Source organism: Scyliorhinus torazame, chromosome 3 (genome assembly GCF_047496885.1).
Source record: "Scyliorhinus torazame isolate Kashiwa2021f chromosome 3, sScyTor2.1, whole genome shotgun sequence".
NCBI classification, from domain to species: domain Eukaryota; kingdom Metazoa; phylum Chordata; class Chondrichthyes; order Carcharhiniformes; family Scyliorhinidae; genus Scyliorhinus; species Scyliorhinus torazame.
In genome coordinates, this window is record NC_092709.1 from 276,069,761 (window position 1) to 276,095,634 (window position 25,874).

Below are 25,874 nucleotides of genomic sequence, written 5' to 3' on the forward strand. Positions count from 1 at the left end.
AGCCTGGCTTCTTTTCTATGCCGTTTTTTTCTTTATTTCAAGATCAGTACAAGTACAAACTTGATGTTTAAATCTGCAGATTGGTGAAGGTTTGGGGTTTCAATGGGTGATCCTGTGTATAAGGACTTCTGCGGAGATAAATAAATTCACAAAAGAAAACGTTGTGATTTATGAATTTGAATGTACTCACCGTCTGCCGTTGTGATGGGTTCATCCTTGGAACCAGGATAAAGCCTTGGAAACATATGGCCAAGGTGGAACCTGAACAGCACTCCCTTCTCACATACCCTTAGGCAATTCGGCATAGTATAGTCCTTTCATATTACCAAGTCAGCGTGCAAGGCAGCGTGGAAAGTAAACTGAACGACCACCCAACATCAACCTAGATACTGGAAAAGACAAAGGGCAGCACGGAAGCATTGTGGATAGCACAATTCCTTCACAGCTCCAGGGTCCCAGGTTCGATTCCGGCTTGGGTCACTGTCTGTACGGAGTCTGCACATCCTCCCCGTGTGTGCGTGGGTTTCCTCTGGGTGCTCCGGTTTCCTCCCACAGCCCAAAGATGTGCAGGTTAGGTGGATTGACCGTGATAAATTGCCCTTAGTGTCCAAAATTGCCCTTAGTGTTGGGTGGGGTTACTGGGTTATGGGGATAGGGTGGAGGTGTTGACCTTGGGTAGGGTGCTCTTTCCAAGAGCTGGTGCAGACTCGATGGGCCGAATGGCCTCCTTCTGCACTGTAAATTCTATGATATTACAAACCCAGCCCTGTTGACTCTGCAAATTCCTCCTTATTAACACCTGGGGCTTGTGCCAAAATTGGGAGAGCTGTCTCACAAACTAGCCAAGCAATAGCCTGACATACTGATACTCATGGAATTATACCATACAGACAATGTCCCAGACACCACTGTCACCAATCCTGGGTATGTCCTATCTCACCGGCAGGACAGACCCAGCAGATGTGGCAGCACAAAGGTATACAGTCGGGAGAAAGGTGACCTGGGAATTCTTCAACATCTACTCTGTACCCCATGAAGTCTCATGGCTTCAGGTTAAACATGTGCAAGGAAACCTCCTGCTGATTACCATGTACCATCCAACTTCAGCTGATGAATCAGTACTCCTCCATGTTGGACACCACTTGGAGGAAGCACTGAGGATAGCAAAGGCACAGAATATACTCTGGGTGGGGGGCTTCTATGTCCATCACATAGAGTGGCTCGGTAGCACCACTACTGACCGAGATGGCCAAATCCTAAAGGACAAATTAGGTGAAGGGGTTACTGGGATAGGGCGGGAGGCTGAACTTGGGTGGAGTGCCCTTTCGGAGGGTTGGTGCACTCGATTGGCTGAATAGCCTCCTTCTGCACTGTTGTGATTCTATAATTCCATGGTTCTATGGCATAACTGCTAGACTGGGTCTGCGACAGCCGGTGAGGGAACCAACAAAAGAAAAAAATATACTAGACCTCATCCTCACCAACCTGCCTGGCGCAGACGCATCTGTCCATGGCATTATTGGTAGGAGTGACCACCGCACAGTCCTTGTGGGGAAGAAGTCCCGTCTTCACATTGAGGATACCGTCCATCTTGTTGTGTGGCACTACCATCGTGTGAAATTACTGATGTAGCAACTCAAGGCTGGGCATCTGTGAGGCACTGTGGGTCATCAACAGCAGCAGAATTGTACATAACCACAATCTGTAACCTCATGGCCCGGCATACCCCACTCTACCATTACCACCAAGCCAGGGGATCAACCCTGGTTCATGAAGAGCGCAGGAGAGCATGTTGGAAGCAATACCAGGCATACTGAACAATGAGATGTCAACCTGACGAAGCTACAACACAGGACTACTTGTGTGCCAAACAGCATAAGCAGCAAGTGATAGACAGAGCTAAGTAATCCCACAACCAACAGATCAGATCTAAGCTCTGCAGTCCTGCCACATCCAGTTGTGAATGGTAGTGGATAATTAAACAACCCCCTGGACGAAGTGGCGCCACAAATATCCCCATCCTCAATGATGGAGGAGCCCAGCACAGATGTGCAAAAGACAAGGGTGAAGCATTTGCAACAATCTTCAGCCAGAAGTGCCGAGTGGATGATCCATCTTAGTCTCCTCCAGAGGTCCCAGTATCACAGATATCAGTCTTCAGCCAATACGATTCACTCCACGTGATATCAAGAAACAACTGAAGGCATTGGATACTGCAAAGGTGATGACCTTTGGCAATATTCTGGCAAGAGTACTGAAGACTTGTGCTCCAGAACTTGCCCCGCACCTAGCCAAGCTGTTCCAGTACAACCACAACACTAGTTTCTACCGGGCAATGTGGAAAATTGTCCAGGTATGGCCTGTGCACAAAAAACAAGTCAAATCTAACCCAACTAATTACCGCCTAACAGTCTACTATAAATCATAAGTAAAGTGATGGAAGGAGTCATCAACAGTGGTATTAAGTGGCACATACTAAACAATAACCTGTTCACTGATGCTCAGTTTGGGTTCCGCCAGGGTCACTCAGCTATTGACTTCATTAAAGCCTTGGTTCAAACATGGACAAAAGAGCTGAAATCCAGAGGTGAGGTGAGAGTAACTGCCCTTGACATCAAGCATTTGAGCGAGTATGGCATCATAGAGCCCCAGCAAAACTGCAGTCAATGGGAATCAATGGGAATCATACTTGGCACAAAAGAAGATAGTTATGGTGGTTTGAGGTCAGTCATCTCAGTCCTGGGACATCACTGCAGGAGTTCCTCAGGGTAGCATCTGTCGTGATATTATGGTTGTGTTGTAATTCACCGACTGACCACCAGGAGTCTCATTCGTATATAAGTGAATGTTAGTGTCAGGTGATCTCAGACTGACTGGGAAGCTGGGAGAGAGGTTGCATGTGCATGTTCATACTGTTATTCATCTGTTCTTTTCTATATATATTTGACCCACAGTTAATGTTAATAAATCGTTTATAGCTTTAGCTGCAAGTGTTCTTGTAATATAAATCAGTTCATCTGACATGAACATTACATGGTACCAGGTCTGGATAATATGAAAGACTGAGAAAAAGCTATCAAATCATTGAGTGAAGCTTACCACGAGGTCCACAGAGAATTGAAGATTTTGCCGACTGCAAGAATGAATTACATGGAGTCATTGAAGCCACCAATGAGTCTCAGATTTCATAATAAAGTGGACAGCAACTGGCATGTGTTTATAAAACAATTTAATCTGTTTCTTACTGTAGTAAATTTAGGAGATGAATCAGATTTCCGTAAGGTTGTGATGCTCCTAACAGCAGCAAGATCTGAAGCAATTGTTGTGTTTAATACATTTAAATTTGCAAACGATGAAAATAGTAAACATTTTAACAAAGTAATTCGAAGATTGATGAACATTGCACCCCAAAAAGAATGAAATTTATGAACTCTATATGTATAGATCATGTGTACAGAAGACAGAAGAGTCCATAGGTAATTTCATCATTGATTTAAAGCTGAAAGTTGAGACCGGACAGGAAACTCAGGAGATGGGTAATTAGGGAATAGGGCAGGGGTAGTAGGGGACATTGTGTTTTAGTTTTTTTGCGTGTGTCGACCCACACGGTTGTTTAAGAAATGTTAATGTGTTAAACTGTGAAAATTACAAATGCTTCAACATTTGTAATCTTTACTTGCCTGGTTAGCAGTATGCTCGCAGAGAATGACAAATCACCAAGGAAGCATATTCAGCATTAAAAGCGCACACTGCATCTTCCTCCAGACAGGCATGGAAGCCTATGAGCTTCGAAGGCTAACACATTACAGTGTTCAGAAACAGTTTCTTACACTTGACAGGTCATTCTAAACAATACATTGGACAAACAATTATAATTTAAATTGGCACGACTATTCGTGCCAGACACAAATAATTGACATCAGTGCAACAGCAGCGGTGAAATCAATAATCTCCATTAGCACTTCTCCCAAGTGTTACAGATGGCGAGAGAGGCAAACTGAACTCCTTTATTTTTATTGGCGTCTGTTCTTGAACAGAGGTGTCTTAATTTTCAAAATAAACTGTAACACGTTTCCTGTGCCGGTCAAAAACAACCACTTAACTATTCTAATCTCATTTTCCAGCACTTGAACCATAGCCTTGTATGCCTTGTGTTGTACCTTTAAGACCTCCGATATGTTCGACCAGTTTACTTATCCAAAGGTTTTACCCAGGTGCCCTTATTTGCGAGATGAACAAAGGACAAAACAGGCTCACAGTTTAACTCAATTTTATTCACAATTTTATTACTCAACAAAATATGACTCAGACTCACAGCTGAATTTTGGATTTTACCCACACGTAGTGAAGGAGGCTGGCCAGGCTACGATCACTTGATGTGGATGTCTTCTCTGGCTTTGAAACCCAGGGTCCTTTCTTCTTGCGATGGTTGTGCCTGGGGAACTCCCAGGTTATCGCTCAAGATCTGTTCGATGTTCCTTTCTTTATACTGGGAAGCTTGGATTGAGTCATAGGTATACGCCCACCGCTGGCCATTGTCCTAGCCAGACCCCAACTGGTTATTGGGAAGGACAGGATACTCCTGTTTATTATTATGGGCCAGTGTTTAGAGAACCCCAAAGTTTATCAAGGAGTTCACCTGACCCACAACTTTTAATAGATTGTGGTATGGGGAGCACACGGCCCACTCTACAGGTGTGATACAGCAGAAATTGAAAAGTATTTTTTAAAGCAAAACAATGTTTATTCTGTGAACTCAAGTTAACCTTTTTAAAACATACAGTGAACATCTTAGCAACCATCAATTCAAATACAATCTCCAAAGAATCCCCAAAGTGGTTATAATCCTTAATAACCTCCCAAACAACATCCAGAAGACAGAAGAAACACCTTTTAACAGAAGCACATCAGGTTTACATTCACTACTGAAAACATTTATAATTCTGAATTCGCCAAATGATCAAGAGATAGTCTTTTGATGGCAGAGAGAACAGCAGTACACCTGCTCTTTCTGGCTTCAGCTCCAACACTGAAAATGAAACTAAAACACACCCTGCAGCAAACAGCCTAAAACGAAAGCGAAAAGCTGAGACAGCCCAGCTCCACCCACACTCTGACATCACTAATACCCATTTCTTAAAGGTACATTACTTAAACACCCATTTCTTAAAGGTACTCTCACATGACATTATCCATGGTGAGTCAATCATTACCCATTATCCTCTTGTCTGACCAGTCATCAGCTCATTAAGGATCTGTGATGGCTTCTTTTGTCTGTTCTTCATCCTGCTGCAAAGTTGATCGCCTGTGTCTGGAAGTTTGTTACATATTCATAGTCTTTGGAGTTGGTAATCACAATAACAGGTTTATGCCTTGACTTGAGTGCTTTTGCAGATGGCCAGTATCGATTCCAGCCAGGGTCTCATGAGACAGTTTCTGTTCCTGGCTTATGTGTATCTTCTCAGCCTGTTTTCAGTACCACACTTGGGATCGCAAGAACACATCTAAATACTTCTTAAATGTTCTGAGGGTCTCTGCCTCCACTGCCCTTTCAGGCAGTGAGCTCCAAACTCCCACCACACTTTGGATACAGATGTTTTTTATCACACCCCCTCTAAACCTCCTGCCCCCTAGGTTAAATGTATGCCCCCATGTCATTGATCCCTCCACCAAGGGGAAAAGTTTCTTCCTGTCTATCCATGCCCCTCATAATTTTATACATCTCAATCATGTTCCGCCTCAGTCTCCTCTGCTCCAAGGAAAACAATCCAAGTCTATGCAATCGCTCTTCATAACAAAAACTCTCCAACCCAGGCAACATCCTGGTAAATCTCCTCTGCACCCTTTCAATCCCTTTATAATGTGGATTGCAGAACTGCACACAATACTATTGCTGTGGCCGAACCAACTTTTTATACAGTTCCAGCATAACCTCCCTGAACTTAAACTCAATGCCTCGTCTAATAAAGACAAGTATACAATATGCCTTCTTTATCACTGTATCCACACGTTCTGCCACCTTAAGGGACAGTTGTACACGCACACCAAGATCTCTCTGATCCTCGGTGCTTCCCAGGGTCCTGTCATTTATCATGTATTCCATTCCTTGTCTGTCCTGCCCAAGTGCATCACCTCACACTTATCCAGATTGAATTCCATTGTCACTGATCAGCCCATCTGACCAGCACGTCTATATCTTCCTGTAATCTAAGGCTACCCTCCTCACTATTTACCACCCTACCAATTTGTATAACATCCGCAAACTTTCTGATCAACCTTCTTACATTCAGATCTAAATCATTTATATAAACACAAACAGCAAATGTCCCAACACTGATCCCTGTGGGACCCCACTGGACACAGGCTTCCATCAGAAAAACACCACTTGACCATCACCCTTTGCTTCCAATTCAGGATCCAATTTGCCAAATTTCCTTCGATCCCATTTGCATTTACCTTCACTATCAATCTCCCATGTGAGACCAGGGGCTGGTTTAGCACAGGGCTAAAGAGCTGGCTTTGAAAGCAGACCAAGGCAGGCCAGCAGCACAGTTCAATTCCCGTACCAGCCTCCCCGAACAGGCACTGGAATGTGGCGACTAGGGGCTTTTCACAGTAACTTCATTTGAAGCCTACTTGTGACAATAAGCGATAATAATAATAATAATCAAAAGCCTTGCTGAAGTCCAAGCAGGCTACGTAAGATGCATTTCCCTAATCTACATACCTGGTCACCTCTTTGAAAAATTCAATCAAGTTGGTCAGACATGACCTCTCCTGAACAAAACCATGCTGACTGTTCTTGATTAACCCCTGCCTCTCCAAATTCTGATTAATTCTGACTCTCAGAATTGATTCCAATAGTTCCCCCACCACTGAGGTTGGACTGAGTGGCCTATAATTTCCTGGTTTATCCCGTCCTCTCTTCTTGAATAATGGTACCACATTGGCTATCTTCCAGTCCTCCGGCACCTCTCCTGTGGCCAGAGAGGAATTGAAAAGTGTTGCCAGTGTCCCTGCTATTTCCTATCTTGCCTCACTCAAAAGCCTGGGAAACATTTTACCTGGCCCTGCAGATTTGTCTATTTTCAAGCCTGCCAGACCACTCAGAACCTCTATGTTAATCTCTTTAATTTTATTACAGTCGTTCTCCCTTATTTTTATACCTATACCGTCCCTCTCACTGGTGAACACCTACACAAAGTATTCACGTAGAACCATACCTACATCCCCCAGCTCCACACACAAATTACCACTGTGCTCCTTAATGGGTCCTAATCATTCGCTAGTTATCCATTTACCCTTAATGTACATAGATTTCATAGAACGTACAGTGCAGAAGGAGGCCATTCGGCCCATCGAGTCTGCACCGGCTCTTGGAAAGAGCACCCTACCTAAGGTCAACACCTCAACCCTATCCCCGTAACCCAGTAACCCCACCCAACACTAAGGTCAATTTTGGACACTAAGGGCAATTTATCATGGTCATTCCACCTAACCTGCACATCTTTGGACTGTGGGAGGAAACCGGAGCACCCGGAGGAAACCCACGCACACACGGGGAGGATGTGCAGACTCCGCACAGACAGTGACCCAAGCCGGAATCGAACCTGGGACCTTGGAGCTGTGAAGCAATTGTGCTATCCACAATGCTACCGTGCTGCCATGTAAAATAACTTAGTATTTTCCTTTATTTTGTCGGCCAGTCTCCTTTCGTGTCCCCTTTTTCCTCTGCTAATTTACTTTTTACAGTTCCCTCTTGCACATTCTATGCGCCTTTTGGGCTTCTGCTGTTTTGAGCCCTTGGTATCTGCCTTAAGCCTCCCTTTTTCTTTTTATCCAGTGCTGTACATTCCTCGATATCCAGCAGTTTTACAACCAGACATAATTTAAAACAACAAAAGCAATGATATTATTTCACTTGAATGTCAGAGTCCAATGGGGGTTCCTTCATGTTGGAGTTAAAGTTCAGATGGGCTCAGCTCGTTGAAAGCACCTGTTGCAGAATTCCTTTAAGGTTGGTGATACAGTAACACGATTAATTTGGTATACAAGAGACTTGGTCTGCTCTGCATAGAACCAGGCTTCCAGGTGGTTTAGATTTAAGGCAGACTTTGTTGTCAGCTTGGAGTCCTACTTTAGTTTTGGCAGGAAATACTGGTCTGGGTCTCCCAGGTGGCCGCCATCCTTCCCGCTAAGATGTACTTGGATGCCAGAGCCACGACAGCAGACAATAAGTGGATGGACTTCTCCAAAATTCAGTCCAGTCTGTGGACAGCCTCCGACCACTGTGCTTGATGATCCTGCCTGTCTCTACATCTTCTAAAGGTCTCTTAGGGCAAAGTCCAGAGCCTCATCATTGGACTTGGACTCAGCAGAGACCTGTTCTCCCGCAGCCCTCCAAGTATCAAAGACCTCGGCTGCCAGTGCTTCCACTAGCTTTGGATCTGTGTCTGTGAAGTGCTCACCAGATTGTGAACTCATGCCTATTCCAGAATGAAGACCCACGGAGGTGTGTGTATCTGCGCTGGTGGAGGGTGCAGGTGAATGCAGTGATGGTGCATCCTCTGAGAATACTAAGGCTTCCTGCTCAGAGGTGGGTTGGGTGCTGGGACTGTGCCGTGTGTTGTTTGATGCCCTCACCCATTTATTGCTGGTACCTGGAATAGGGAAAAGAGAGAATTAGTGATTGACGAAGCAGGCTGATGCTTTAAAGATCATTCATTGCCCACATATTGGAGCTGGATTTTAGATACATCCTTGCTGGGCTGTTGGGGAAGGCCGAACTTGCTTTCCTTCCTGTCCTGAGGGTGGCATGGTGGTGCAGTGGGTAGCACTGCTGCCTCACAGCATTGAGGACCCATGTTTGATCTCAGCCCTGGGTCACTGTCCGTGTGGAGTTTGCACATTCTGCCCGTGTCTGCGTGGATCTCACCCCCACAACCCAAAGGTATGCACGGTAGGTGGATTTGCCATTCCAAATTGCCCATTAATTGGAAAAATTGTTTTAAAAAATATATATTTCCCTTCCTGCCAGCTCTGTGGCCTGCTCCTTGAAAGAGATGGATTGTCAGGGTGCCATCTCACATCTTTGAATGCTCTCTCTTGAGATATATTCTCCTGCAGAAAGGCAGATGGATTGATTGTGAGGGCAGTCGGTAATTAGCAATTCTGAAGCATGCACACCTATTGTCACTGCTGATTCCTCCATAGTAATTGATTAAGAAGCCATTTTTCCAGGCGCCTATATGAGATGGAAAGATTAAAGTGGCTGGCACACTAGGTGCTTATGATCCATCTACTTGTCCTGCGTGACATCCCTGTAGATTCTAACCCTTAGACTAACCCTTAGTCTTATGGGAGTGTTGGTATTTAGTGTATAGATGTTTCACTTACCCTGGTGGAGCACAGCAGATTATGCATTGTCTTCCTTTACTGCAGGTCGGTCCTTGTTTGGGCCCCAAAGGCACAACCACCCTGACAGCCTCCTCCCTGTCTGACGTGGTCAGATGGAGGGATCCTGCTCCCACCCCAAGGAAACAGCATGTTCTGCCTTTCTTGAAGTGCCTTGGAGTGAAGGAGAATCTCCAGGAAGTTGTCAGAGGACTGTTGTCCAATGTGAGGCACAGAATACTAAGAGGTAGGGCCAGTGAGCCAGTTTCTGAAGAGATGAAACTATTCTATATACTAAAGGATGAATTAAGTTGTGAAGATGGCATCACACTTTGGGGAGCCAGAGTAGTCATCCCTGTACCAGGAAGGGAGTTATTCCTAAACAAATTGCAAGGTGCCCATTTGGGTATATCTAAGATGAAGATACTTGCCAGGAGTTATGTATGATGGCCCGGTATCATTGCTGACATTGAGCATCTGGTGAAGTGCTGTGAACAGTGCCAAATGCAGCAAAGATTGCCTGCTGCAGCCCCATTGCACCCTTGGTAATGGTCGAGCCAGCCATGGGTACACATTCATGTTGATTGTGTGGGGCCATTCTTGAGCACAATGTTTTTGATCCTTGTTGATGCCTGTTCAAAGTGGATGGAAGTGTTTGAAACCAAGTTGACAACGTCAAACGCCACAATTGAGAAATTGTGTCAGTGTTTTTCGACCCATGCGACTCCTGAAGTCATAGTGTCGGATAATGGAACAGCCTTCCTGAGAGCTGAATTTCAAAATGTTACCTCCTTAAAATGGTATAAAACACATCATGACCGTGCCTTACCACCCAGCATCCAGTGAACCTGCTGACCGAACAGTCCAAACCTTCAAGGTGAGCCTTAAAAAGCAGTTAGGTGTGATGCTGGAGACCAAAATTTCACGATTCCTTCTGGGCTATAGAACCACTCCGCACTCTACAAGGTGAGTGCTGCCAGCAGAGTTGCTGATGGACTGGCGTCTTAGAACCAGACTAAACCTGGTGTTTCTGAATTTGCCAGGGAGGATAGAAGTCAGTCAGTGCAGTCAGAAGAAAGATCATGGCACAGTAAATCGATAAAGTCGTTTTCAGTGGAGGAAACCATGTCTGTCAGAAATTTGGAAGTGGCTCGAGTTGGGTCTCAGGATTTGTTGTATCAAAAGCAGGCGTCTGGATTCTCCGTTCCTGAGACTATGTCGATGCCAGGGCAGGATTTATGGACTTCCACAACAGCAAAACTGGTGCCGAACCTGGACCAATTCAGCGACTGTGGAAGAGCTATCACATGGAACACAATCGATTCAAATGGGAAACGGTGCGGGATTCGCCTGATCCATGATTGACACTCGGGAAGCTGACAAGCTGCAGCCGCACCTAAACACATTATAATTTCCACACACACTCATCCCAGCCAGCAAGATGGCACTGGTTATGCTGAAACGTGCCCATCCCATTGATGGGTCAGCTGGGGCCAGAGGGCACCTAGGGGAGTGCCCTAGGTGGATACCCATACAACCCGTGGTCCTAAGTTCACAGTGGGCAATCAGCGACGTGCACAGCTTCATGGCTGCCTTGCCGGCCATGGCAATGGTGCTCCGTGCCCTTGCACCCCAACCCTCCAGCCCACCTCCTGGCCACCCCCCACTCCCAACCTCCCCTGGCAAAAGCCCCCTGACCAGCAGCACAACTGTCAGCAAATTATGGCGATGGTGGACACTTTCCGTACCCCCTCTCTCTCCCTGATCAGCCATGATGCCGGTTTCACGATTTTTAAAAGCACCAGTGAACCGTGCCATCGGGAATTCGGCCCAATGGAGGTGGAGTATCACGAAGGCCCCGGAAAATGATATGCGACCGAAGCTTACTGATGAGCGCTCCGGACTGCATTGATGCCACTGTCGAGGTGGCGGAGAATTGCGATTTGGCGTGAAATCGGTGCCCGCCGCGATTTCGGTGTCGGAAACGATTCTCCACCCAATCGCATTTCCCGATTTCCACGTCGGCCAACGGAGAATCCCGCCCCGGACCTTTGTTTTATGAAGTGGAAGTACAAGGAAAATTCGTCTGGATGCATTTACCAGAATGAGAGTTGTCCCAGTAGCCAGTACTGCAGCCCGAAACCATGTTGCCAGCAGGAAACACTGTTGACTATCCAAGCAATGGAGTACCGAGCCAGCCTGTGACAGGCGAGTCTGTCATCCCCATGGAAACGGACGAAACTCAGTCACCAGTACCTGAGGAGATGCCGGGTTTCGTGGTTTCTGCAGAAAACACTCCAGTGGAGGCACCCCAGACAGTGGAGTTACGCCTCTCCACTAGGAATCGGAAACCACCTGAAAGACTAATTTTATGATGGACTGATTGCATTTGTTTAATGTTCTAATTATTGGGGACTAAGTAACCCAATTATTATCAATGTATAAAATAACTTGGAGAGGGAGGGATGTGGTGTTTGTTCTCTTTATGTAAATAAACGTTGCGGTTATTTACCTAACTGGTGAACGGGAAATATTACATCATTCAATTTATTTATTATGCAATGCTAATGACGACTATATTTAATATACTTTGGTTCCTTGTTTTGTCATTTGTGTTTCATGCAGTTGTCTGTGAAGGTCATGTATGACATTTTAATAAGTACCCCTAGTGAAAGGACTATCTGCATGTCTAACTGACTGTTGCAGTGTGTTGATCAAAGTACATTCAAAATTATTTCAGGGTGACGTTTCCCACCTACACATCAATTGGTGATGAATCTTACTGTGTACACTGTGATGTGTTATGTACTCTGGGATAATACAGGCTGCAACTGGATGCAGCTTTAACCAAAAGATATTCCAGACCTTGAAGTTAGTTCAATCTGATTTATTGAACCAGTTGCACAGTTAGCACAGTTCTCTATGAGTTCGACTCTCTGCTAACCTAAGTGTGGTTACTCTGTCTGACTGAACCAGACTAGCTCTTAGCCAGGTATTGGAGGTGTGATACTGTAAATACACCCTGACTCACTCTGTAGGTGTTCATCAGTGGAAAGAAGCGGAGTGTGAGTGCCTCATGCCTTTTATAGTGAGATCCCACCCCTGAGTGTCCTGCCTGCTTATTGGTAATGTCCTGTTCTCTGTGTTCATTAGCTGCCTGTCTGTATATCATGACACACTGTGCTCAACTCTGATCATAAAATCAGATACAAAAATGACAAACAATGAGGAGAAGGTAAGTGTGACCGTTCACAAATGTAAAGGAAATAAATTAAGAGAAGATATACACCAGCATAGGTGTATGTTTTGCTAAGAAAAAGTCTGCATGTTTGCGATTGGGGCATGGTAGGAATCAGTGCTGGTTCAGTGATCTTTACGATGTACTTAATTATTTGGAAGTGGGACAAAGCTGTCTAAATTTGTGGGTTAACATCAAATTGAGGACAAGAGTTTCCAACAATAGGAACAACGATAAGAAAACCAACGGCAAAGTGATAATGTAGGAAAATGAGCAGGTTGAGTTGGTTTTTGGTAAATGGAATTTAAAAAAAAAATATTTTTATTCTCCTCCTTTTTCACATTTTCTCCCAAATTTGCACCCACCAATAATAAACAATAAGCAGCACGAATATAATGTCAATCACCATATCAACAACAACAATCCCATCCTCCCACCAAACCCCCAAACAACTGCCCGCATGTTGAAATAAACAAATAACAAAAAGGAATCAGGAATAACCCACAGTCACCATTACCCCCCCCCCCCGAATATGGCCTCCCGAGAGCCCGGGTCCAGTTTCACGTGAACCACTTTAGAGATTACCCTAAAAACCTACTTCCAATAATCCTCCAGCTTTGGACAGGACCAAAACATATGAACGTGATTTGTGGCCCCCCCCTCCCGCAATATTCACACACATCTTCTACCCCCTCAAAGAATCGGCTCATCCTCGCCCTTGTGAGGTGTGCTCTGTATAATACCTTCAGCTGTATCAGCCCCAACCTCGCGCACGAGGTGGAGGCGTTCACTCTCCGGAGCACCTCATACCAGAACGCCTCCTCCATACCCTCTCACCACACTTCCTCCCACTTTGCTTTGATCCCTTCCAGTGGTATCTTCTCCTCTTCCAAAATAGCTCCGTAAACCACCGATACTACCCCCTTCTCCAGTACCCCTGTCGTCAGCACCTCCTCCAGCAGTGTGGAGGCCGGCTCCTCCGGGAATTTCTGTATCTCTTTCCTTGCCAAATCTCGAACCTGCACATATTTAAACATTTCCCCCTGCTCCAGCCCATACTTCGCTTCCAGCTCCTTCAATCCTGCAAACCGACCCCCAAGAAACAAATCTTTTAGTGTCTCAATCCCCCTTCTCCTCCCATTTCCGAAAATTTCTGTCCCACTTCCCTGGCTCAAATCTGTGGTTCCTCTGAATCGGCATTTCCCTTGACCCTGCCCCCAAACCCAAAATGTTTGTGAAACTGCCTCCAAATTCTCAATGAAGCTATTATTACCGGACTCCCTGAATATTTCCCCGGGGCCATCGGGAGCGGCGCTGTTGCTAGCGCCTTCAATCCCGAACCCCTGCACAAACTCTCCTCCATTCTGACCCACTGGGAATCAAACCCTCTAACCCAGCTCCGCACATCCACATTCGCCGCCCAGTAGTAATACATCAGGTTCAGAAGACCCAAACCCCCTGCCTGCCTTCCCCTCTGTGGCAGCACCTTTCTATCTCTGGCCACCTTCCCTCCCCATATGAACGAGATAATCATTCCTTCAATCTCTCGAAAAAAAGCCTTTGGGAAGAAAATCGGCAGGCATTGGAAAATAAACAGAAATCGCGGCAACACGTTCATTTTAACCCCCTGCACCCGACCCGCCAGTGACAGAGGGAGACCATCCCACCTTTCCAGATCGGCTTTCACTCTCCCCACCAAACTAGAAATGTTGTACCTACGGAGCCCCCGCCCCCATCCCGAGCAACCTGCACCCCCAGGGATCTAAAGTGAATCCCTGCCCTACGGAATGGCAGCCCCCCACCCCTGCCCCCACCCCCGGCCGAGACACCACAAAGTACTCACTCTTGTCTCGATTTAATTTGTACCCTGAGAAAGACTCAAACACCCGAAGCAGCTCTAATATTCCCCCTATCGACACACCTGGTTCCGACACATATAACAGCAAGTCATCGGCATATAAGGACACCCTATGCTCTATCCACCCCCGTACCATCCACTTCCATACCTCCAAACTTCTTAACGCGATGGCCAACAGCTCAATCGCGAGTGCATATATCAGGGGGGATATAGGACATCCCTGCCTAGTCCCACGGTAGAGAGAAAAGTATAATGTTCCACAGGAAACCCATCCGGCCCTTCCACCTTCCCCAACTGCATCCTCCCAATCACATCTTTTATCTCCTGCTCCACTATCGCTCCTTCTAATGTAGCCCTGTCCCCCTCCCCTAACCTCGGTGACTCCAACCCATCTAGAAATACCTGTATCTCACAGTCTCCCCCAGGTGGCTCTGACCTGTGCAGCCTCTCATAAAATTCCTCAAAAACCTTGTTAATCAGATCCAGAGCCACCACCAACTTCCCAGCCCTATCCCTCACCTGAACAATTTGCCATGCCGCTGCTTTAAGATTTAAGATATTAAGTTAAGTTCATGGAATAAACAGTGTTTTGTGTTTAAAACCCCACGTGTCCATAATTGTAATCCCACATCTGGGGAGCAAGCCGTGTGCTAGGAAAAGCAACATATCCATTAAAGGGAGAATTAGGTTGAATTCCATTATACATTTTGGGGTTCTGAAAATGCCTCGCCCATAACAAAAGCATAATCTGATACAGCAATTGCCGAGTATTCCGACCCCTTAACCCCAGCCAGCAAAGCCTTCCCCACCACGGAAAAGTTGATCCGCGAGTATACCTTATGGAACGCTGAGAAAAACGGGCGATGGTCGGTCTCGACGGTGAATTGGGGAAGGCCGTACACATAATCATGAAACTTGACAACACTGGTCAACAGGCCCAGGCACTCCTTTTCTATCTTCGCGTAGCGCTGTTCCGTGGGGGTCATGGTGCGTGACGCATATGCAATGGGGGCCCAAGATTAGGCCTCATCGCGTTGCAGGAGCACCGCCCCAATGCCAAATTGGCTGGCATCGGTCGAAATTTTTGTCTCTTTCGCTGGATCAAAAAAGGCTAAGACCGGGCTGTGTTGAGTTTGGTTTTGAGTTCTCTCCATTCGCGCTCGTGGGCATGAAGCCATTGAAGGTTTGTCATCTTCCTGACCAGGTTCCTGAGAGCTGTGGTGAGAGACGAGGTTAGGGATGAACTTCCCTAGGAAGTTGACCATGCCCAGAAATCAGAGGACCGCCTTCTTGTCCTCTGGCGTTTTCATGGCTGTGATAGCAGCCACCTTGTCTGCGTCCGGCCGCACACCCAACTGGGAGATGTGGTCCCCTAGCAACTTGAGTTCCGTCTGACCAAAGGTGCATTTGGCTCTGTTGAGGCGTAGGCCCTGCTCCCGTATGCGTTTGAACACGTGCTGGAGGCGACTGACATGCTCCTGCGGGGTGGTGGGCCAAATGATTATGTCGGCGACATAGACGCGAACACCTTCAATGCCTTCCATCATTTGTTCCATGATCCTGTGGAACACTTCTGACGCCGACATGATCCCAAACGGCATCCTGTTGTAACAATATCTGCCAAAAGGGGTGTTAAAGGTACACAGTTTCCTGCTGGATTTGTCAAGCTGGATTTGCCAGAATCCTTTCGAGGCGTCAAGTTTGGTGAAGAGCTTGGCGCGAGCCATCTCGCATGTGATCTCTTCGCGCTTGGGAATTGTATAATGCTCCCTCATGATATTGCGATTCAGATCCTTGGGATCAATGCAAATTCTCAATCGCCGGAAGGCTTTTTTATGCACACCATGGAACTGACCCATTCGGTTGGTTCTGTAACTCTTGAGATCACTCCTTGGTCTTGGAGATCCAGCAGCTGCTGCTTGAGGTGGTCCTTGAGAGGTGCTGGGACTCTGCGAGGTGCATGCACCACAGGCATGGCGTTCTGTTTGAGTAGGATCTTGTAAGTATATGGGAGCGTGCCCATGCCTTTGAAGACGTCGCGGTGCTGGTCGATGATGGTGTCGAGTTGCGCCCTGAAGTCAGCGTCCTGGAAGGCAGGCGTGTCATCAGGAGAGAGAGAGTGAACTCTTTGAACAAGGTTCAACAGCTTGCACGCCTGTGCGCCAAGCAGGGAGTCCTTCGAGGAGCCACAATCTCGAAAGGAAGGATGGCTTTCCATGACTTGTGCATCACTTCAAGTTGGCACGAGCCGGTAGCAGGAATGATGTTGCCATTGTAGTCCAATAGCTGGCAGGCCGATGGAAGGATGGCTGGTTTGACATGAAGGCTTTCGAAAACAGACCACGCCATGAGATTGGCGGAGGCACCAGTGTCCAGGCGGAATCGTATTTGGGACCGGTTGACCGTCAGGGTGGCACATCACTCATCGTCTGGATCGATGCTGTATACCGACAGCGGATGGTGTCTTTGCTTCGGGGACAGCCTGTTTTTCGTTACGACACCGACTCGAAAAGGCGCCTTCGGGTCCTCGGTGTCACTGCTGTGTGGGAGGTCCGCATCGGACTCGGTGACCGTGGGTTGAATTGCCCGAACATTCCTGCGAGGTTGGCTGAAGCGATGGGAGTTGGCAGGCTGAGCTGCTCGACAGAGGCAGCATAGTGGCCAAGTTTTCCACATCGTAGACATTGTCGAGATTTTGTGGTGCGTTCTCGCTTTAAATGGGCGGAGCCACAGTTGCCGCACGTCGTGATGTCAGCACGTTCGCTGCGCCACTGCGCATGCGCAGTGCGGTCGTGCGTGGTGCGCGTCTGCACATTACGTTCCTCAATGTCGCCGTCCCCTCGTTTGGTGCGTACAAGCGCGGGAGTCCGCGAAAAGCACGCAAAATGGCCGCCCTCATCCAGGCTGAGGCCCTGGAGGTGCTCAATCACTTGGACCCGTTCCGCCTCGTGGGGACCTTGCCGCGCCGTTTCAGCCGCTTGTATATGGGAATACCGTCTCGTGGTGTTTTCATGTAAGACACAAGTCTCGATGGCGGTCGCTCGGGTGAGTTGCGTTACTTTGAGGAGCTGCTGACGTAGGGGGTCCGACTGAACACTGAAAACGGTCTGGTCGCGTATCATGGAGTCGGAGGTGGGCCCGTAGCTGCAAGATTGCACAAGGATGCGGAGGTGCGTGAGAAAGGATTGGAAACGCTGCTGGAACACATAGCATTCAAAACTTTCGTTCACCTCTACGCTGCAGTGAGTGTCAAACTTGAGGAGGACCGTCTTTAACTTCGTCTTGTCTTCATCATCTGCGAAGGTGAGAGAGTTCAAAATATGGATGGCATGGTCCCCGGCCGTGGAGAGGAGAAGAGTAATCTTTCTGGTGTCCGAGGCGCCCTCCCTCTCCGTGGCTTCAAGGAAGAGCTGGAAGCGCTGTTTGAAAATCTTCCAGTTGGCCCCGAGGTTGCCGGCAATGCGGAGCGGTGGCGGCGGGCTGATGTTGTCCATGTTGCAGGATGACAGAATGCTGGCGGAAGGCAGATCACGTGCAGGTAGGTCAAAGAAGTGCTATTATCCCACCTCTCCTGGTATCATGATGTGTTGGGTGTTCTGGATCACATACAGGTCACCAACACTTGAAATAGTGCAACACTATTTTATTGAATTATTAACTGTTTAAACATACTTAGACTGTGGGTTAATACGATACTAGCTTTAACTAAAGACCTCTGCCTTGTCCTAACCAGTCGATGCAGTCAGCACATGGTGAATGTCTGTGTTGCAGGCTGTGAGCTCTGTCCTCCTAGCTAGCTGCAACTTGAATGAGTGGGAACTCTGATGCCCCCTGTCTTTATAGTGCGTGTGCTCTCACTGGTGATTGGCTGCGGTGTTGTGTATGTTGATTGGTCCCACTGTGTGTCCATCAGTGTGTGTCTGCACCATGATATACTGGTGTATATTATGATGTGGAGATGCCGGCGTTGCACTGGGGTGAGCACCGTACGAAGTCTTACAACACCAGGTTAAAGTCCAACAGGTTTGTTTCGATGTCACTAGCTTTCGGAGCGCTGCTCCTTCCTCAGGTGAATGAAGAGGTATGTTCCAGAAACACATATATAGACAAATTCAAAGATGCCAAACAATGCTAGGAATGCGACCATTAGCAGGTGATTAAATCTTTACAGATCCAGAGATGGGGTAACCCCAGGTTAAAGAGGTGTGAATTGTATCAAGCCAGGACAGTTGGTAGGATTTCGCAGGCCAGATGGTGGGGGATGAATGTAATGCGACATGAATCCCAGGTCCCGGTTGAGGCCGCACTCATGTGTGCGGAACTTGGCTATAAGTTTCTGCTCGGCGATTCTGCGTTGTCGCGGGTCCTGAAGGCCGCCTTGGAGAATGCTTACCCGGAGATCAGAGGCTGAATGCCCTTGACTGCTGAAGTGTTCCCCGACTGGAAGGGAACATTCCTGCCTGATGATTGTTGCGCGATGTCCGTTCATTCGTTGTCGCAGCGTCTGCATGGTCTCGCCAATGTACCACGCTTCGGGACATCCTTTCCTGCAGCGTATGAGGTAGACAACGTTGGCCGAGTCGCACGAGTATGTACCGCGTACCTGGTGGGTGGTGTTCTCACGTGTAATAGTGGTATCCATGTCGATGATCTGGCACGTCTTGCAGAGATTGCCATGACAGGGTTGTGTGGTGTCGAGGTCACTGTTCTGAAGACTGGGTAGTTTGCTGCAAACAATGGTTCGTTTGAGGTTGCGCGGTTGTTTGAAGGCAAGTAGTGGGGGTGTGGGGATGACCTTGGCAAGATGTTCATCGTCATCAATGACGTGTTGAAGGCTGTGAAGAAGATGACGTAGTTTCTCCGCTCCGGGGAAGTACTGGACGACGAAGGGTATTCTGTCGGTTGAGTCCCATGTTTGTCTTCTGAGGAGGTCAGTCCGGTTTTTCGCTGTGGCGCGTTGGAACTGTCGATCGATGAGTCGAGTGCCATATCCCGTTCGTACGAGGGCATCTTTCAACGTCTGCAGATGTCTATTACGCTCCTCCTCGTCTGAGCAGATCCTGTGTATACGGAGCGCTTGTCCACAGGGGATGGATTCTTTAGTGTGTTTAGGGTGGAAGCTGGAGAAGTGGAGCATCATGAGGTTATCCGTGGGTTTGCGGTAAAGCGAAGTGCTGAGGTGACCGTCCTTGATGGAGACGAGTGTGTCCAAGAATGCAACTGATTTTGGAGAGTCTGATGGTTGGATGGAACTTATTAATGTCATCGTGTAGTCGTTTCAGTGATTCTTCGCCGTGGGTCCAAAGGAAAAAAATGTCATCGATGTATCTGGTGTATAACGTCCGTTGAAGGTCCTGTGCGGTGAGTAGGTCCTGTTCAAACTTGTGCATGAAGATGTTGGCGTATTGGGGTGTGAATTTGGTCCCCATGGCTGTTCCGTGCGTCTGGATGAAGAACTTGTTGTCGAAGGTGAAGACGTCGTGATCCAGAATGAAGCGGATGAGTTGCAGAATTGCGTCTGGAGATTGGCAGTTGTCGGTGTTGAGTACTGAGGCTGTTGCAGCAATGCCGTCGTCATGGGGGATGCTGGTGTAGAGTGCCGAGACGTCCATTGTGACGAGGAATGTTCCTGGTTCAACTGGTCCATGGGTGCTGAGTTTCTGTAGGAAGTCCGTCGTGTCGCGACAGAAGCTGGGTGTACCTTGTACGATGGGTTTCAAGATGCCCTCGATGTAGCCAGAGAGGTTCTCACACAGGGTCCCATTGCCTGAAACGACAGGGCGGCCTGGTGTGTTGGCCTTATGTATTTTCGGGAGGCAGTAGAGATCTCCAATGTGGGGAGTACGTGGGATGAGAGCACGTAGGGTGCTCTGAAGATCTGGATCCAAGGTCTTGATCAGTCTGTTAAGTTGGCGGATGTGTTCCTTGGTCGGATCTGTCTTCAGAACAGTGACCACGACACCACACAACCCTGTCATGGCAATCTCTGCAAGACGTGCCAGATCATCGACATGGATACCACTATTACACGTGAGAACACCACCCACCAGGTACGCGGTACATACTCGTGCGACTCGGCCAACGTTGTCTACCTCATACGCTGCAGGAAAGGATGTCCCGAAGCGTGGTACATTGGCGAGACCATGCAGACGCTGCGACAACGAATGAACGGACATCGCGCAACAATCACCAGGCAGGAATGTTCCCTTCCAGTCGGGGAACACTTCAGCAGTCAAGGGCATTCAGCCTCTGCTCTCCGGGTAAGCGTTCTCCAAGGCGACCTTCAGGACCCGCGACAACGCAGAATCGCCGAGCAGAAACTTATAGCCAAGTTCCGCACACATGAGTGCGGCCTCAACCGGGACCTGGGATTCATGTCGCATTACATTCATCCCCCACCATCTGGCCTGCGAAATCCTACCAACTGTCCTGGCTTGATACAATTCACACCTCTTTAACCTGGGGTTACCCCATCTCTGGATCTGTAAGGATTTAATCACCTGCTAATGCTCGCATTCCTAGCATTGTTTGGCATCTTTGAATTTGTCTATATATGTGTTTCTGGAACATACCTCTTCATTCACCTGAGGAAGGAGCAGCGCTCCGAAAGCTAGTGACATCGAAACAAACCTGTTGGACTTTAACCTGGTGTTGTAAGACTTCGTACGGTGTATATTATGACAATATCCACTTACCAGCGCCACTAACCTCCCCTCCAGTGCCCCTGTCGCAATCACATATCTACCCCCCTGATCTGCAGCCACATTCTCCATCTGGAAGCGTACTCTTTTGCTGACCATTACCGCTACCCCTCGAGCCCTTCCGTCAAATCCAGAATGAAACATTTGACTAACCCAGCCCTTTTTAAGTCTCACCTGGTCCTTCACCCTCAAGTTAGTCTCCTGTAGCATTGCTACATCGGCTTTCAAACTTTTAAGATGCGCAAGCACCCTTGACCTCTTGACTGGACCTCCTAACCCCCTCACATTCCACGTGACTATCCTAACTGGGGGTCTCTCACCACCCCACCCCCCTTCTTATCCACCATCATCATACCACCGGGCCCTGCCTGATCCGCCGCCCCTATACATTATAAACATGAACCCCTTCCTCCCTCCCAGAATCCCCCCCCCTCCCCCTCCGCACTTCCTCTCGAAAAAATGTCTCCCAGTATTAGGGCGTGGAATGCCCTGCCTGCAACAGTAGTGGACTCGCCAACACTCAGGGCATTCAAATGGTCATTGGATAGACATATGGACGATAAGGGAATAGTGTAGATGGGCTTTAGAGTGGTTTCACAGGTCGGCGCAACATCGAGGGCCGAAGGGCCTGTACTGCGCTGTAATGTTCTATGATCCCCCCCCCCCCCTTGCTCGCCTCGTAGGCCCATCAAAACCTGCTAACCAGGCTCCAATGTCCGCAGCCTCTCACCTCCGTTCACTAGCCGACTTTAGTTAGCAAGCGCAGATGCCCCCCCCCCCCCCCCCCCCCCCCCCCCCCCCCACAAGGCATACCGTCCCCTCCCACCCAGTCCCAGAAGAAAAAAAAACATCCCCAAAAAACCAGCACGGTAGCATAGTGGATAGCACAATTGCTTCACAGCTCCAGGGTCCCAGGTTCGATTCCCGGCTTGGGTCACTGTCTGTGCGGAGTCTGCACGTTCTCCCCGTGTGTGCGTGGGTTTCCTCCGGGTGCTCCGGTTTCCTCCCACAGCCCAAAGATGTGCAAGTTAGGTGGATTGGCCATGTTAAATTGTCCTTAGTGTCCAAAATTGCCCTTAGTGTTGGGTGGGGTTACTGTGTTATGGGGATAGGGTGGATGTGTGGACTTCGGTACTCCTTCTGCACTGTAAACTCTATGAAATAAATTCTATGAATTCACTAAAATAACATATAACCGTCACAACAAAGAATGCCAATCAGCCCAAACAAAAACTTAAACTCTATAACAATGTGAAGTGAAGTAAATTACAATACAAGTCAATGAAAAGAAAGTTATAGCATTTGCACATTTTCCAGTTCCCCAATCACAATACACAGTCTCTCTTCCAGCTCCGCTCCTCACGTCTGCCCCAAGCCTTCTGCCTTCACGAACGCCTCAGCAGCCTCTACTGTTTAGAAATAAAAGTCTTTGGCGTTATACGTCACCCTCAACTTCATTGGGTATACCATACCAAATCGTACCCCCTTGTTGTACAGTGCCGTTTTCACTCGGCCGAACACCACTCATCTCAATTGCCAACTCCACCGTCAAGTCCTGGTAAATCCGAACTCTAGCACTATCCCACTGCACCTCGCGCTTCTGCTTCGCCCAGCTTAACATCTTCTCCTTCATGTGGTATTTATGGAAGCAGATAATTACTGCTCTTGGTGGTTCATTTACTTTGGGCTTCGGCCTTAACGATCGATGAGCTCGGTCCAGCTCATATCAGGAGGGGTTCTCACTCTCCCCCATCAACTCTGCCAGAATCTTAGCAAAGTACTCTGTTGGCCTTGAGCCCTCTGTCCCTTCGGGCTAGCCCATAACTCTCAGATTGTGCCCCCTCGAGCGGTTCTCCAAGTCCTCGAGTTTTGCTCGGAGCCCTCTGTTGACCTCCACCACCCTCCGCAGCTCATCCCCCGTCGAGGTGAGCTGATCGCTGTGCTGCGACACGGCCTCCTCCACTTCCTTCGTCTTCTCGCCCTGCTCTCTCACCTCGGTCGATGTCTTTGCCACATTCACCCTCACTGGGGCGATTGCCTCCTCCACCAATGACTTCAGTGTGATCACTATCTCCTTCCTCAACGCCTCCATGTTCCTCGCAAACCGCTTTTCCAGCTCCACAGCCATCACCTTGGTCATCTTTTCCACCATAAGCAGTGTGGCCCCACCATGCGGTCCGGCATCTGCCATCTTGTCAGCGCTTTTGCTGGTTCTCTCATTCGACGGCGAACCCGCGTTTCCTCCCTTCTTCACAGCTGATTTTCGCATCCTTTAATGGCTTATTATTTTTGGTAAATGGAATTTAAATGGACAAATGCACAATCTTGATTTTAAAATTCTGGTCCTTGATTTCAAATCCCTCCAAGGCCTCATCCTACTCTAATCTTCTCCAGAACTACAGCTTCTGAGATCTCTGCACCTGTTCAATTCTGGCCATTCGAACAAAACCAGATTTTTATTGATCCATCATTGGCAAACATGCCTGCACAGGCCTACGTTTTAAGATCGGAACCTTGAGCTTGATTTGGACAACCAACTTCAGTGTCTCTCAAACCAAATAGCCATCTGCTGACTCTTGCACATTCCACAGGGCCGAAATAGGTAGTAATTCTTCCATTGTCACCACCTCATAAACCTGAGAAAATAAATGAACATAGAGGGCTGGAATCTCTGATCATGAGACTAAAAGTTGACGCCGGGAGAGCATTCGTGGCATTTCACGACAGCAAAACTGGCACCACACCTGGACCGATTCAGCGACTGTTAAGGGACTAGCACCGGCACCACGTAGAATACAATCAAATCCAATTAGAAATGGTGCTGGATACGCCAGTTTCACGATTGACACTCAGGAGGCTGACAAGCTGCAGCCTCATATACACATTTTACTCCCCAAGCACACCAAGATGGTGGCAAGACGCGCAACACCACGATTCACCAACGCCGGGCTCGGGACCCTCCTTGACGCGGTGGAGGGGAGGCAGGCCATCCTGTACCTCAGCCCAGAAAGGAGGCTGCTAGCTGCCACCGTTCGCCGTGCTTGGGCGTAGCTGGCAGAGGCAGTCAGCGCCACGAGCAACACCGTCCGGACCAGCCTGCAGTGCAGGAAAAAACTGCAAGATATCTTCAGGGCGGCCAGGATGAGTAGGCAGCACTGTGCCCCTGGCGCCAACCACTGACCCACACACCCGTGACCCCCACCCCCTGGCCAGGAGGGCAGCTGGACCCCCACCCTGCACCACATGCCAGCACCCATCTGGCCGTCGTTGTCTGGTGCCCTGGTCACTGAGGCCACCAGTTCCACACCCACTGAGCTGCATGCTTCGGACTGTCTAACACTGTGCGATTTCTGTGAGACCCCGATGAGTTGCGGTTCCCCGTGACCCCCCACCACATCACCCCCACACCATCCTCACACCACACCACCTTCAACCCAACACTACCTTCACCCCCACTCTCACCCCTACACCATCCTCGCACCACACAACCTTCAACCCAACACTACCTTCACCCCCACTCTCACCCCTACACCATCCTCGCACCACACAACCTGCAACCCAACACTACCTTCACCCCCACTCTCACCCCTACACCATCCTCACACCACACCACCTTCAACCCAACACTACCTTCACCCCCACTCTCACCCCTACACCATCCTCACACCACACCACCTTCAACCCAACACTACCTTCACCCCCACTCTCACCCCTACACCATCCTCGCACCACACAACCTTCAACCCAACACTACCTTCACCCCCACTCTCACCCCTACACCATCCTCACACCACACCACCTTCAACCCAACACTACCTTCACCCCCACTCTCACCCCTACACCATCCTCACACCACACCACCTTCAACCCAACACTACCTTTACCCCCACTCTCACCCCTACACCATTCTCACACCACACCACCTTCAACCCAACACTACCTTCACCCCCACTCTCACCCCTACACCATCCTCGCACCACACAACCTTCAACCCAACACTACCTTCACCCCCACTCTCACCCCTACACCATCCTCGCACCACACAACCTGCAACCCAACACTACCTTCACCCCCACTCTCACCCCTACACCATCCTCACACCACACCACCTTCAACCCAACACTACCTTCACCCCCACTCTCACCCCTACACCATCCTCACACCACACCACCTTCAACCCAACACTACCTTCACCCCCACTCTCACCCCTACACCATCCTCGCACCACACAACCTTCAACCCAACACTACCTTCACCCCCACTCTCACCCCTACACCATCCTCACACCACACCACCTTCAACCCAACACTACCTTCACCCCCACTCTCACCCCTACACCATCCTCACACCACACCACCTTCAACCCAACACTACCTTCACCCCCACTCTCACCCCTACACCATTCTCACCCCCACACCACTGTCACCCACACCACCCCCACTCCCCATCCCCCGGCCCGCAGTCTAATCATGCACCGTGTCTTGTGTCTTGCAAGACCTGCTGGTGATGGGGCGGGTCCTTCTGGTGTCCCCCGTCCCAGCCAGTGCCACAACCTGAGCCCATCTCCCCCCAATCCACCATGTACTGAACAGCGACGAGGATGACACCGACATGGACGGGAGCCATCGACCTGAAATGCAGGGCACCCCCGGAGCTCGAGTCCGGGGATGAGACTGATTTCCCG